This window comes from Tachyglossus aculeatus, chromosome 2 (assembly GCF_015852505.1).
Source record: "Tachyglossus aculeatus isolate mTacAcu1 chromosome 2, mTacAcu1.pri, whole genome shotgun sequence".
NCBI classification, from domain to species: Eukaryota; Metazoa; Chordata; class Mammalia; order Monotremata; family Tachyglossidae; genus Tachyglossus; species Tachyglossus aculeatus.
In genome coordinates, this window is record NC_052067.1 from 1933142 (window position 1) to 1945450 (window position 12309).

A 12309-nucleotide genomic window follows, 5' to 3' on the forward strand; every position below is an offset into this window, starting at 1 on the left:
AGACGCCTAGGATCCTTCCAACGTCCGGCCCTGGACCCGTCCGCCTTTATGGGGCTCCGGGGTGGGGGGGGCGGGGCCCAGGGGGGCCGGGGGTGGGGCCTGCGGACCCCAGGACTCCCCCTCCTTTTCGGGGGCTTCCTAACCGCTCACTACGCAGTCAGTCAGTCCTATTTATGGAGCGCTTACTGTGTGCACAGCACTGTACTAAGCGCTTGGAAAAATACAACACAGCAATAGAGACAATCCCTGCCCACACTGGGCTCACAGGCTAGAAAGGGGACGGGGGAGACGGACATTAGGACAAATAAACACACAGCAATAGTCATTCGTTCATTCAATCGTATTTATGGAGCGCTTACTGTGTGCAGAGCACTGTACTAAGCGCTTGGGAAAGTACAATGCAGCAATAGAGACAATCCCTGACCACAGCGGGCTCACAGGATAGAAGGGGGGCGGGGGAGACGGACATTGGGACAAATAAGCACACAGCAATATTCATTCAGTCAGTCGTATTTATTGAGCGCCTACTGTGTGCGGAACACTGTACTAAACGCTTGGGAAACTACAACACACCAATAGAGACGATCGCTGCCCACACCGGGCTCGCAGGCCAGAGTGGGGCGGGGGAGACGGACATTGGGACAAATAAGCAGATGTCAATATTCATTCAATCGTATTTACTGAGCGCTTACTGTGTGCAGAACACTGTACTAAGCGCTCGGGAAACTACAATGCACAATAAAGAGAGACAATCCCTGCCCACAATGAGCTCACAGGCTGGGGGAAGGGGGTTGGGGAGGGACATTGCTACAAATAAACATCAATAGTCATTCATTCAGTCGTATTTATTGAGCGCTTACTGTGTGCAGAACACTGTACTAAGCGCTTGGGAAAGTACAATGCACAATAAAGAGAGACAATCCCTGCCCACAATGAGCTCACAGGCTGGGGGAGGGGGGTTGGGGAGGGACATTGCTACAAATAAACAAGCATCAATAGTCATTCATTCAGTCTTATTTATTGAGCGCTTAATGTGTGCAGAGCACTGTACTAAGCGCTTGGGAAAGTACAATGCACAATAAAGAGAGACAATCCCTGCCCACAATGAGCTCACAGGCTGGGGGAAGGGGGTTGGGGAGGGACATTGCTACAAATAAACATCAATAGTCATTCATTCAGTCGTATTTATTGAGCGCTTAATGTGTGCAGAGCACTGTACTAAGCGCTTGGGAAGTAGTACAACACAGCAATAGAGACAATCCCTGCCCACAACGAGCTCAGAGGCTAGAGGGGGGCGGGGGAGACGGACATTGGGACAAATAAACAGACAGCAATATTCATTCATTCATTCAACTATCTATGGAGCGCTTACTGTGTGCAGAGCACTGTACTAAGCGCCTGGGAAAGTACAATACAGCAATTAAGAGAGACACCGGAACGTGCCAAGCACTGTTCTAAGCGCTGAGGGGAGATCCAAGGCCATCATGTTGTCCCATGCGGGGCTCACAGTCTCCATCCCCATTTTACGGATGAGGGAACTGAGGCACAGAGAATAATAATAATGTTGGCATTTGTTGAGTGCTTACTATGTGCCAAGCACTGTTTTAAGCGCTAGGGGAGATACAAGATAAACAGGTTGTCCCACGTGGGGGGCTCACAGTCTTCATCCCCATTTTCCAGATGAGGGAACTGAGGCCCAGAGAGGTTAACTGACTTGCCCAAGGTCACACAGCAGACAAGTGGCGGAGCCGGGATTAGTGGTTAGGATTCGGCCTTTCCACCCCCGGGCCCTGGGTTCAAATCCCGACCAGGGAATTTCACTTTCCCCCCATCCCAGCCCCTCATCACTTATGTCCATATACAGAATTTATTTATTTTTAGTCACATCTGTCTCCCCGTTTAATGATATTAATTAATAAGGGACTGTGTCCTACTCAATTTGCTTGTATCCACCCCAGCGCTTAGTACGGTGCCTGGCACGTATTAAGTGCTTAACAAGTACCATCATTACTATCATTATTACTAATAGTAGTAGTAGTAGTAATAATAACAATAATAATGGTATTTGTTAAGCGCTTAAAGTGTGCCAAGCACTGTTCTAAAGGAGTTTACAGGTATTAAGTGCTTAACAAGGACGATCATTACTATCATTATTAGTAATAGTAGTAGTAGTAATAATAACAATAATAATGGTATTTGTTACACGCTTAAAGTGTGCCAAGCACTGTTCTAAACGAGTTTACAGGTATTAAGTGCTTAACAAGGACCATCATTACTATCATTATTAGTAATAGTAGTAGTAGTAATAATAATGGTATTTGTTATGCGCTTAAAGTGTGCCAAGCACTGTTCTAAACGAGTTTACAGGTATTCAGTGCTAAACAAGGACCATCATTACTATCATTATTAGTAATAGTAGTAGTAGTAATAATAACAATAATAATGGTATTTGTTATGCGCTTAAAGTGTGCCAAGCACTGTTCTAAACGAGTTGACAGGTATTAAGTGCTTAACAAGTACCATCATTACTATCATTATTAGTAATAGTAGTAGTAATAATAACAATAATAATGGTATTTGTTACGCGCTTAAAGTGTGCCAAGCACTGTTCTAAACGAGTTTACAGGTATTCAGTGCTTAACAAGAACCATCATTACTATCATTATTAGTAATAGTAGTAGTAGTAATAATAATGGTATTTGTTACGCGCTTAAAGTGTGCCAAGCACTGTTCTAAAGGAGTTTACAGGTATTAAGCGCTTAACAAGGACCATCATTACTATCATTATTAGTAATAGCAGTAGTAGTAATAATGACAATAATAATGGTATTTGTTACGCGCTTAAAGTGTGCCAAGCACTGTTCTAAACGAGTTGACAGGCATTCAGTGCTTAACAAGAACCATCATTACTATCATTATTAGTAATAGTAGTAGTAGTAATAATAATAATAATAATAATGGTATTTGTTACGCGCTTAAAGTGTGCCAAGCACTGTTCTAAACGAGTTTACAGGTATTAAGTGCTTGACAAGGACCATCATTACTATCATTATTAGTAATAGTAGTAGTAGTAATAATAACAACAATAATGGTATTTGTTACGCGCTTAAAGTGTGCCAAGCACTGTTCTAAACGAGTTTACAGGCATTCAGTGCTTAACAAGGACCATCATTACTATCATTATTAGTAATAGTAGTAATAATAACAATAATAATGGTATTTGTTAAGCACTTAAAGTGTGCCAAGCACTGTTCTAAATGACTTTACAGGTTTAGACTGTGAGCTCGTTGTGGACGCGGAGTGTCTCTCTTATTGCTGTATTGTCCTCTCCCAAGCGTTTAGTACTGTGTCCTGCACTCAGTGGGCGCTCAATAAATAGCAGGAGCAGCATGGCCTAGTGGCAAGAGCCCGGGCTTGGGAGTCAGAGGTCGTGAGTTCTAATCCTGGCTCCGCCACTTGTTAGCCGTGTGACTTTGGGCAAATCACTTCACTTCTCTGTGCCTCAGTTCCCTCATCTGGAAAATGGGGATTAGGACTGTGAGCCCCACGTGGGACAACTTGATCACCTTGTATCCGCCCTAGCGCTTAGAACAGTGCTTGGCATATAGTAAGCACTGAAAAAATACCATTATTATTATTATTAATATTGTATCTACTCAAGCACTTAGAACAGTGCTTGTTACAGAGTAGGCGCTTAACACATACCATTATTAATAGTAGTATTATTATTGTATCTACTCCAGCTCTTAGAACAGTGTTTGACATATAGTAAGTGCTTAGCAAATACCATTATTAATAATAATGATCATAATGTTGGTATTTGTTAAGCGCTTACTATGTGCCAATGCCCTAGCACTTAGAACAGTGCTTGGCATATAGTAAGCACTTAAAAAATACCATTATTATTATTATTAATATTGTATCTACTCCAGCGCTTAGAACAGTGCTTGTTACAGAGTAAGCACTCAACACATACCATTATTAGTAGTAGTATTATTATTGTATCTACTCCAGCTCTTAGAACAGTGTTTGACATATAGTAAGCGCTTAGCAAATACCATTATTAATAATAATGATTATAATGTTGGTATTTGTTAAGTGCTTACTATGTGCCAATTCCCTAGCGCTTAGAACAGTGCTTGGCATATAGTAAGCACTTAAAAAATACCATTATTATTATTATTAATATTGTATCTACTCCAGCGCTTAGAACAGTGCTTGTTACAGAGTAAGCGCTCAACACATACCATTATTAGTAGTAGTATTATTATTGTATCTACTCCAGCTCTTAGAACAGTGTTTGACATATAGAAAGCGCTTAGCAAATACCATTATTAATAATAATGATCATAATGTTGGTATTTGTTAAGCGCTTACTATGTGCCAATGCCCTAGTGCTTAGAACAGTGCTTGGCATATAGTAAGCACTTAAAAAATACCATTATTATTATTAATATTGTATCTACTCCAGCACTTAGAGCAGTGCATGTTACAGAGTAGGCGCTTAACACATACCATTATTATTAGTAGTATTATTATTGTATCTATTCCAGCTCTTAGAACAGTGTTTGACATATAGTAAGTGCTTAGCAAATACCATTATTAATAATAATGATCATAATGTTGGTATTTGTTAAGCGCTTACTATATGCCAATGCCCTAGCGCTTAGAACAGTGCTTGGCATATAGTAAGCACTTAAAAAATACCATTATTATTATTATTATTAATATTGTATCTACTCCAGCGCTTAGAAACAAATACCATTATTATTAGTAGTAGTAGTATTGTATCTACTCCACTCTTAGAACAGTGTTTGACATATAGTAAGCACTTAGCAAATACCATTATTTATAATAATGATAATAATGTTGGTATTTGTTAAGCGCTTACTATGTGCCAAGCACTGTTCTAAGCGCTGGGATTAATGATGTGCATATAGCTACAATTCTATATTATTATATTATATTATTCTGACGGTTTTGACACCTGTCTACATGTTTTGTTTCCCCCTTCTAGACTGTTGTTGGGTAGGGGCCGTCTCTGCATGTTGCTGACTTGTACGTCCCAAGCGCTTAGTACAGTGCTCTGCACACAGTAAGCGCTCAATAAATACGATTGAATGAATGAATGAATGAATGAATGAATGAATGAATACAGGGTTATTAGGTTGTCCCACTTGGGGCTCCCAGTGTTCAGCCCCATTATACAGATGAGGGAACTGAGGCACAGAGAAGTGAAGTGACTTGCCCAAAGTCAGACAGCTGACAAGTGGCAGAGCAGGGATTAGAACCCACGACCTCTGACTCCCAAGCCTGTGCTCTTTCCATTAAATCATGCATTATTATTATTAGTAGTAGTATTGTATCCACCCCAGCGCTTAGAACAGTGCTTGACACAGAGTAAGCGCTTAACAAACACCATTATTATCATATCTATCACAGTGCTTGTCACATAGTAAGCGCTTAACAAATACCATCATTATCATGATGATGATGATGATGACGATTGTGCATCAGTTCCCTCATCTGTGAAATGGGGATGAAGACTGTGAGTCCCACGTGGGACAACCTGATGACCTTGTAACCCCCCTAACGCTTAGAACAGTGCTTGTTACATAGTAAGCGCTTAACAATTACCATTATCATTATTATTATTATATCTCTCCCAGCGCTTAGAGCAGTGCTGGTCACATAGTAAGTGCTTAACAAATACCATCATTATCATTATTATTATGATGATGATGACGATTGTGCCTCAGTTCCCTCATCTGTGAAATGGGGATGAAGACTGTGAGTCCCACGTGGGACAACCTGATGACCTTGTATCGCCCCTAGTGCTTAGAACAGTGCTTGTCACATAGTAAGCGCTTAACAATTACCATTATTATTATTATTATTATTATTATATCCCAGCGCTTAGAACAGTGCTTGTCACATAGTAAGCGCTTAACAAATGCCATCATTATCATTATGATGATGATGATGATGATGATGACGATTGTGCCTCAGTTCCCTCATCTGTGAAATGGGGATGAAGACTGTGAGCCCAACGTGGGACAACCTGATCACCTTGTATCGCCCCAGCGCTTAGAACAGTGCTTGTCACATAGTAAACGCTTAAAAATTACCATTATCATCATTATTATATCTACCCCAGCGCTTAGAACAGTGCTTGTCACATAGTAAGTGCTTAACAAATACCATCATTATCATTATTATGATGATGATGATGACGGTTGTGCCTCAGTTCCCTCATCTATGAAATGGGGATGAAGACTGTGAGTCCTACGTGGGATAACCTGATGAATTTGTATCCCCCCAGGGCTTAGAACAGTGCTTGTCACATAGTAAGCACTTAACAAATACCATTATTATTATTATTATTATTATCTATCCCAGCACTTAGAACAGTGCTTGTCACATAGTAAATGCTTAACAAATACCATCATCATTATGATGATGATGATGACGATTGTGCCTCATTTCCCTCATCTGTGAAATGGGGATTACGACTGTAAGCCCAACGTGGGGCAACCTGATCACCTTGTATCCCCCCCCCGCAGTACTTAGAACAGTGCTTCGCACATAATAATTGTTGTCTTTCTCCCCCTTCTAGACTGTGAGCCCACTGTTGGGTAGGGACCGTCTCTAGATGTTGCCAACTTGTACTTCCCAAGCGCTTAGTACAGTGCTCTGCACACAGTAAGCACTCAATAAGTACGATTGAATGAATGAATGACCGTCTCTAGATGTTGCCAACTTGTACTTCCCAAGCGCTTAGTCCAGTGCTCTGCGCACAGTAAGCGCTCAATAAATACAATTGAATGAATGAATGACCGTCTCTAGATGCTGCCAACTTGTACTTCCCAAGCGCTTAGTCCGGTGCTCTGCACACAGTAAGCGTTCAATAAATACGATTATTATTATTACTATCATAAATAAAATTATTTATTTATTTGTTTTACTTGTACATATCTATTCTATTTATTTTATTTTGTTAATATGTTTTGTTTTGTCCTCTGTCTCCCCCTTCTAGACTGTGAGACCACTGTTGGGCAGGGACCGCCTCTATGTGTTGCCGACTTGTACTTCCCAAGTGCTTAGTCCAGTGCTCTGCACACAGTAAGCGCTCAATAAATACCATTGATTGATTGATTGACTGATTGAATGAATGAATGACCATCCCTAGATGTTGGAACTTGTACTTCCCAAGCGCTTAGTCCAGTGCTCTGCACACAGTAAGCGCTCAATAAATACCATTGATTGATTGATTGACTGATTGAATGAATGAATGACCGTCCCTAGATGTTGCCAACTTGTACTTCCCAAGCGCTTAGTCCAGTGCTCTGCACACAGTAAGTGCTCAATAAATACCATTGATTGATTGATTGACTGTTTGAATGAATGAATGACCGTCCCTAGATGTTGCCAACTTGTACTTCCCAAGCGCTTAGTCCAGTGCTCTGCACACAGTAAGGGCTCAATAAATACGATTGAATGAATGAATGAATGAATAATAAGCGCTTTAAAAATGCCATCATTAGTATTATTATTACTATAATTGAATGAAGGTGGGTGGTGAATGAATGAATGAATGAATAATAAGCGCTTTAAAAATGCCATCATTAGTATTATTATTACTATAATTGAATGAAGGCGGGTGGTGAATGAATGAATGAATGAATAATAAGCGCTTTAAAATTCCATCATTAGTATTATTATGTGTATATGTGTATATATTATGTGCATATGTGTACAAACATATGTATATATTTATTTATTTTACTTGTACATATCTATTCTATTTTGTTAGTATGTTTGGTTTTGTTCTGTCTCCCCCTCCTAGACTGTGAGCCCACTGTTGGGTAGGGACTGTCTCTCTATGTTGCCAACTTGGACTTCCCAAGCGCTTAGTACAGTGCTCTGCACACAGTAAGCACTCAATAAATACGATTGATTGATTATTATTATTATAATTGATGAAGGCTGGTGGACCGGTCCTGCGTTACGTGGTGACGTCATCGCCGTCCCGCCCAATTTCTAAGAATTAGAGCGAGCCCCACCCCAGGCGGGAGGGGGCGGGGCTTCCCCGCAGCGCGCTCGCTGATTGGCCCTCCCGAGCAGGCCTTTTACAGTAGCCAATAGGAGGGCTGGGATACGGTAAGCTCAGCTGCCATTGGTCAGAAAGGGCGGGAAACAACCCTGCCCTTCTCGGGCCCAGGACCCGGCTTTGCTGACCAACTCTTGCAGGCCACGGGAAAAGACTCTAGCGTGTACAGACGTAGATTATATAACTAGATAGATATCTCTATATATAGTTATATATATATAGTATAATATATATATAGTATATATATATAGTATAATAGGTATATATATAACTATATATATATAGTTAGTATATAGTATATACTATAGTATACTATATACTATAGTATATAGTATACTATATACTAACTATATATATAGTTATATATATACCTATTATTAGATATATAACTAGATAGATATCTCTATCTAGATATCATCATCATCAATCGTATTTATTGAGCGCTTACTATGTGCAGAGCACTGTACTAAGCGCTTGGGAAGTACAAATTGGCAACACATGGAGACAGTCCCTACCCAACAGTGGGCTCACAGTCTAAAAGGGGGAGACAGAGAACAAAACCAAACATGCTAGCAAAATAAAATAAATAGAATAGATATGTACAAATAAAATAAATAAATACAGTAAAAAATATGTACAAACATCTATCCATATATACAGGTGCTGTGGGGAAGGGAAGGAGGTAAGATGGGGGGATGGAGAGGGGGACGAGGGGGAGAGGAAGGAAGGGGCTCAGTCTGGGGTATATAGCTATATACCTAATAATAATAATGATGGCATTTATTAAGCGCTTACTATGTGCAAAGCCCTGTGCTAAGCGCTGGGGAGGTTACAAGGTGATCAGGTTGTCCCACAAGGGGCTCACAGCAGCGTGGCTCAGTGGAAAGAGCCCGGGCTTTGGAGTCAGAGATCATAGGTTCGAATCCCGGCTCCGCCACAGGTCTGCTGTGTGACCTTGGGTAAGTCACTTAACCTCTCTGAGCCTCAGTTACCTCCTCTGTAAAATGGGGATTAAGACTGTAAACCCCACATGGGACAACCTCATTAGCTTGTTTCCCCTCCCCAGCGCTTAGAACAGTGCTTTGCACAGAGTAAGCGCTTAACAAATGCCATCATTATTATTATTATCCCTATTTTACAGATGAGGGAACTGAGGAGGGGGGGTTCACAGTCTTCATCCCCATTTTACAGATGAAGGAACTGAGGCCCAGAGAAGTTAAGTGACTTGCCCACAGTCACCCAGCTGACAAGTGGCAGAATCGGGATTTGAACCCATGACCTCTGACTCTAAAGCCCGTGTTCTTTCAGATATACCTATATATGTATGTATATATATCTACATCCATGTATGTATATAATAATAATGTAATAATAGCATTTATTAAGCGCTTGCTATGTGCCAAACACTGTTCTAAGCGCTGGGGAGGTTACAAGGTGATCAGGTTGTCCCACGGGGGGCTCACAGTCTTAATCCCCCAGTTTACAGATGAGGTAACTGATTCCCAGAGAAGTGAAGTGACTTGCCCAAAGTCACACAGCTGACAATTGGCAGAGAAGGGATTTGAACCCATGACCTCTGACTCCAAAGTCTGGGCTCTTTCCACTGGGCCACACTGCTTCTCCTATGTATGTACATGTGCAGCGTGGCTCAGAGAAAAGAGCCTGGGAGTCAGAGGTCATGGGTTCTAATTCCGCTCCGCCACTTATCAGCTGTGTGACTTTGGGCAATCACTTACTTTCTCTGGGCCTCAGTTCCCTCATCTGCAAAATGGGGATTAAGACGGTGAGCCCCACATGGGACAACCTAATTACCTTGTATCTCCCCCAGCACTTAGAACAGGGCTTGGCACATAGTAAGTGCTTAACATATGCCATTATTATTATTTATTAAGCGCTCAGTATGTGCCAAGCCCTATTCTAAGCGCTGGGGGGATACAAGGTCATTAGGCTGTCACACTTAGGGCTCACAATCTTCATCCCCATTTTCCAGATGAGGGAACTGAGGCACAGAGTAGTGAAGTGACTTGCCCTAAGTCACACAGCTGACAAGTGGTGGAGCCGGGATTAGAACCCATGACCTCTGACTCCCAAGCTCGGGCTCTTTCCACTGAGCACGCTGCTTCTCAATGGTATTTGTTAAGCGCTTACTATGTGCGAAGCACTGTTTCAAGTGCTGGGGGGGATACAAGGTGATCAGGTTGTCCCACGTGGGGCTCACAGTCCTCATTCCCATTTTACAGATGAGGGGATTGTGGCACAGAGAAGTGAAGTGACTTGCCCGAAGTCACACAGCTGACAAGTGGCGGAGCCGGGATTAGGACCCATGAATACCATTATTATTATCATTATTACATACACGCACACACACAGACACACACACACCCATATATACACACATGTTATATACAGAGAAGCAGCATGGCTTAGTGGAAAGAGCACGGGTTTGGGAGTCAGAGGTCATGGGTTCTAATCCTGGCTCCACCACTTGTCAGCTGTGTGACCTTGGGCAAGTCACTTCACTTCTCTGTGCCTCAGTTACCTCATCTGTAAAATGGGGATGAAGATCGTGAGCTCACGTGGGACAACCTGATTACCCTGAATCCACTCCAGTGTTTAGAATGGTGCTTGGCACATAGTAAGCGCTTAACAAATACCAACTTTATTATCATCATCACTCATCATCATCATCAATCGTATTTATTGAGCGCTTACTGTGTGCAGAGCACTGTACTAAGAGCTTGGGAAGTACAAATTGGCAACATATAGAGACAGTCCCTACCCAACAGTGGGCTCACAGTCTAAAAGGGGGAGACGGAGAACAAAACCAAACATACTAACAAAATAAAATAAATAGAATAGATATGTACAAGCAAAATAAATAAATAAATAAATAAAGTAATAAATATGTACAAACATATATACATATTTACAGGTGCTGTGGGAAAGGGAAGGAGGTCAGATGAGGGGGATGCAGAGGGGGACGAGGGGGAGAGGAAGGAAGGGGCTCAGTCTGGGAAGGCCTCCTGGAGGAGGTGAGCTCTCAGTAGGGCCTTGAGCTCTCAGTAGGGCCTTGGAAATATATATTGCATTGGCCGGGAATCGAACCCGGGCCTCCCGCGTGGCAGGCGAGAATTCTACCACTGAACCACCAATGCTCATGCATTAATAATGCATAATGCATAAATATTGCATAATGCATAATAATAATAATAATAATAATAATTATTATTATTATTATTACAAGAAGAAACGAAAAGGCTGATTGCTTTCACAAGCTCCTTTCTCTCACCCAGACAAACACAGGCACACACACCCGCCTCTGTCCCAGGGATACGGACGCCCACTCCCGAGTTTATTTTTCATTTCTCTTTTGTTTTGTTCTCTGCCTCCCCCTTCTAGACTGCGACCTCGTCTGTGAAATGGGAATCGGGACTGTGAGCCCCACGTGGGGCAGTTCCAATTTTCTTGAATCCACCCCAGCGATTAGTACAGTGCCCGACACATAGTAAGCGCTTAACAAATACCCCAATTATTATTAGTAGTAGTATTATCAGTCACCTGACAGGGCACCCCTCTCCCCCACACCCTCATGTTCCAAAGTGTAGAATGTTGGGAAGGCTGAAACTATCAGACCGTGAACCAACTACAAATTGAGGAGCCCCCATCCCCTCTTTAATTCCTAATTAATAATAATAATGATATTCATCCGCCAAGCTCGCTCTCTTCCTCCCTTCAAGGCCCTACTGAGAGCTCACCTCCTCCAGGAGGCCTTCCCACACTGAGCCCCTTCCTTCCTCTCCCCCTCGTCCCCCTCTCCATCCCCCCCATCTTACCTCCTTCCTTTCCCCACAGCACCTGTATATATGTATATATGTTTGTACATATTTATTACTCTTTATTTATTTATTTTACTTGTACATATCTATTCTATGTATTTTATTTTGTTAGTATGTTTGGTTTTGTTCTCTATCTCCCCCTTTTAGACTGTGAGCCCACTGTTGGGTAGGGACCGTCTCTATATGTTGCCAATTTGTACTTCCCAAGCGCTTAGTACAGTGCTCTGCACATAGTAAGCGCTCAATAAATACGATTGATGATGATGATATTTGTTAAGTGTTTACTTTGTGCCAAACACTATTCTAAGTCCTTTGGTCTCACTGTTCCATTGTTCTTGCCCTCTCATGCTGTTGTTTTGCTGT

General features: G+C 41.8%; 1 non-coding gene across 1 annotated transcript; it reads right to left on the bottom strand.

Moving 5' to 3' along the window:
• Positions 1-11194: 11194 nt before the first annotated feature.
• On the bottom strand, positions 11195-11265 carry TRNAG-GCC. Its single transcript has one exon. It is a non-coding gene; the product is annotated as a tRNA-Gly (tRNA).
• Between the last annotated feature and the right edge of the window lie 1044 nt (positions 11266-12309).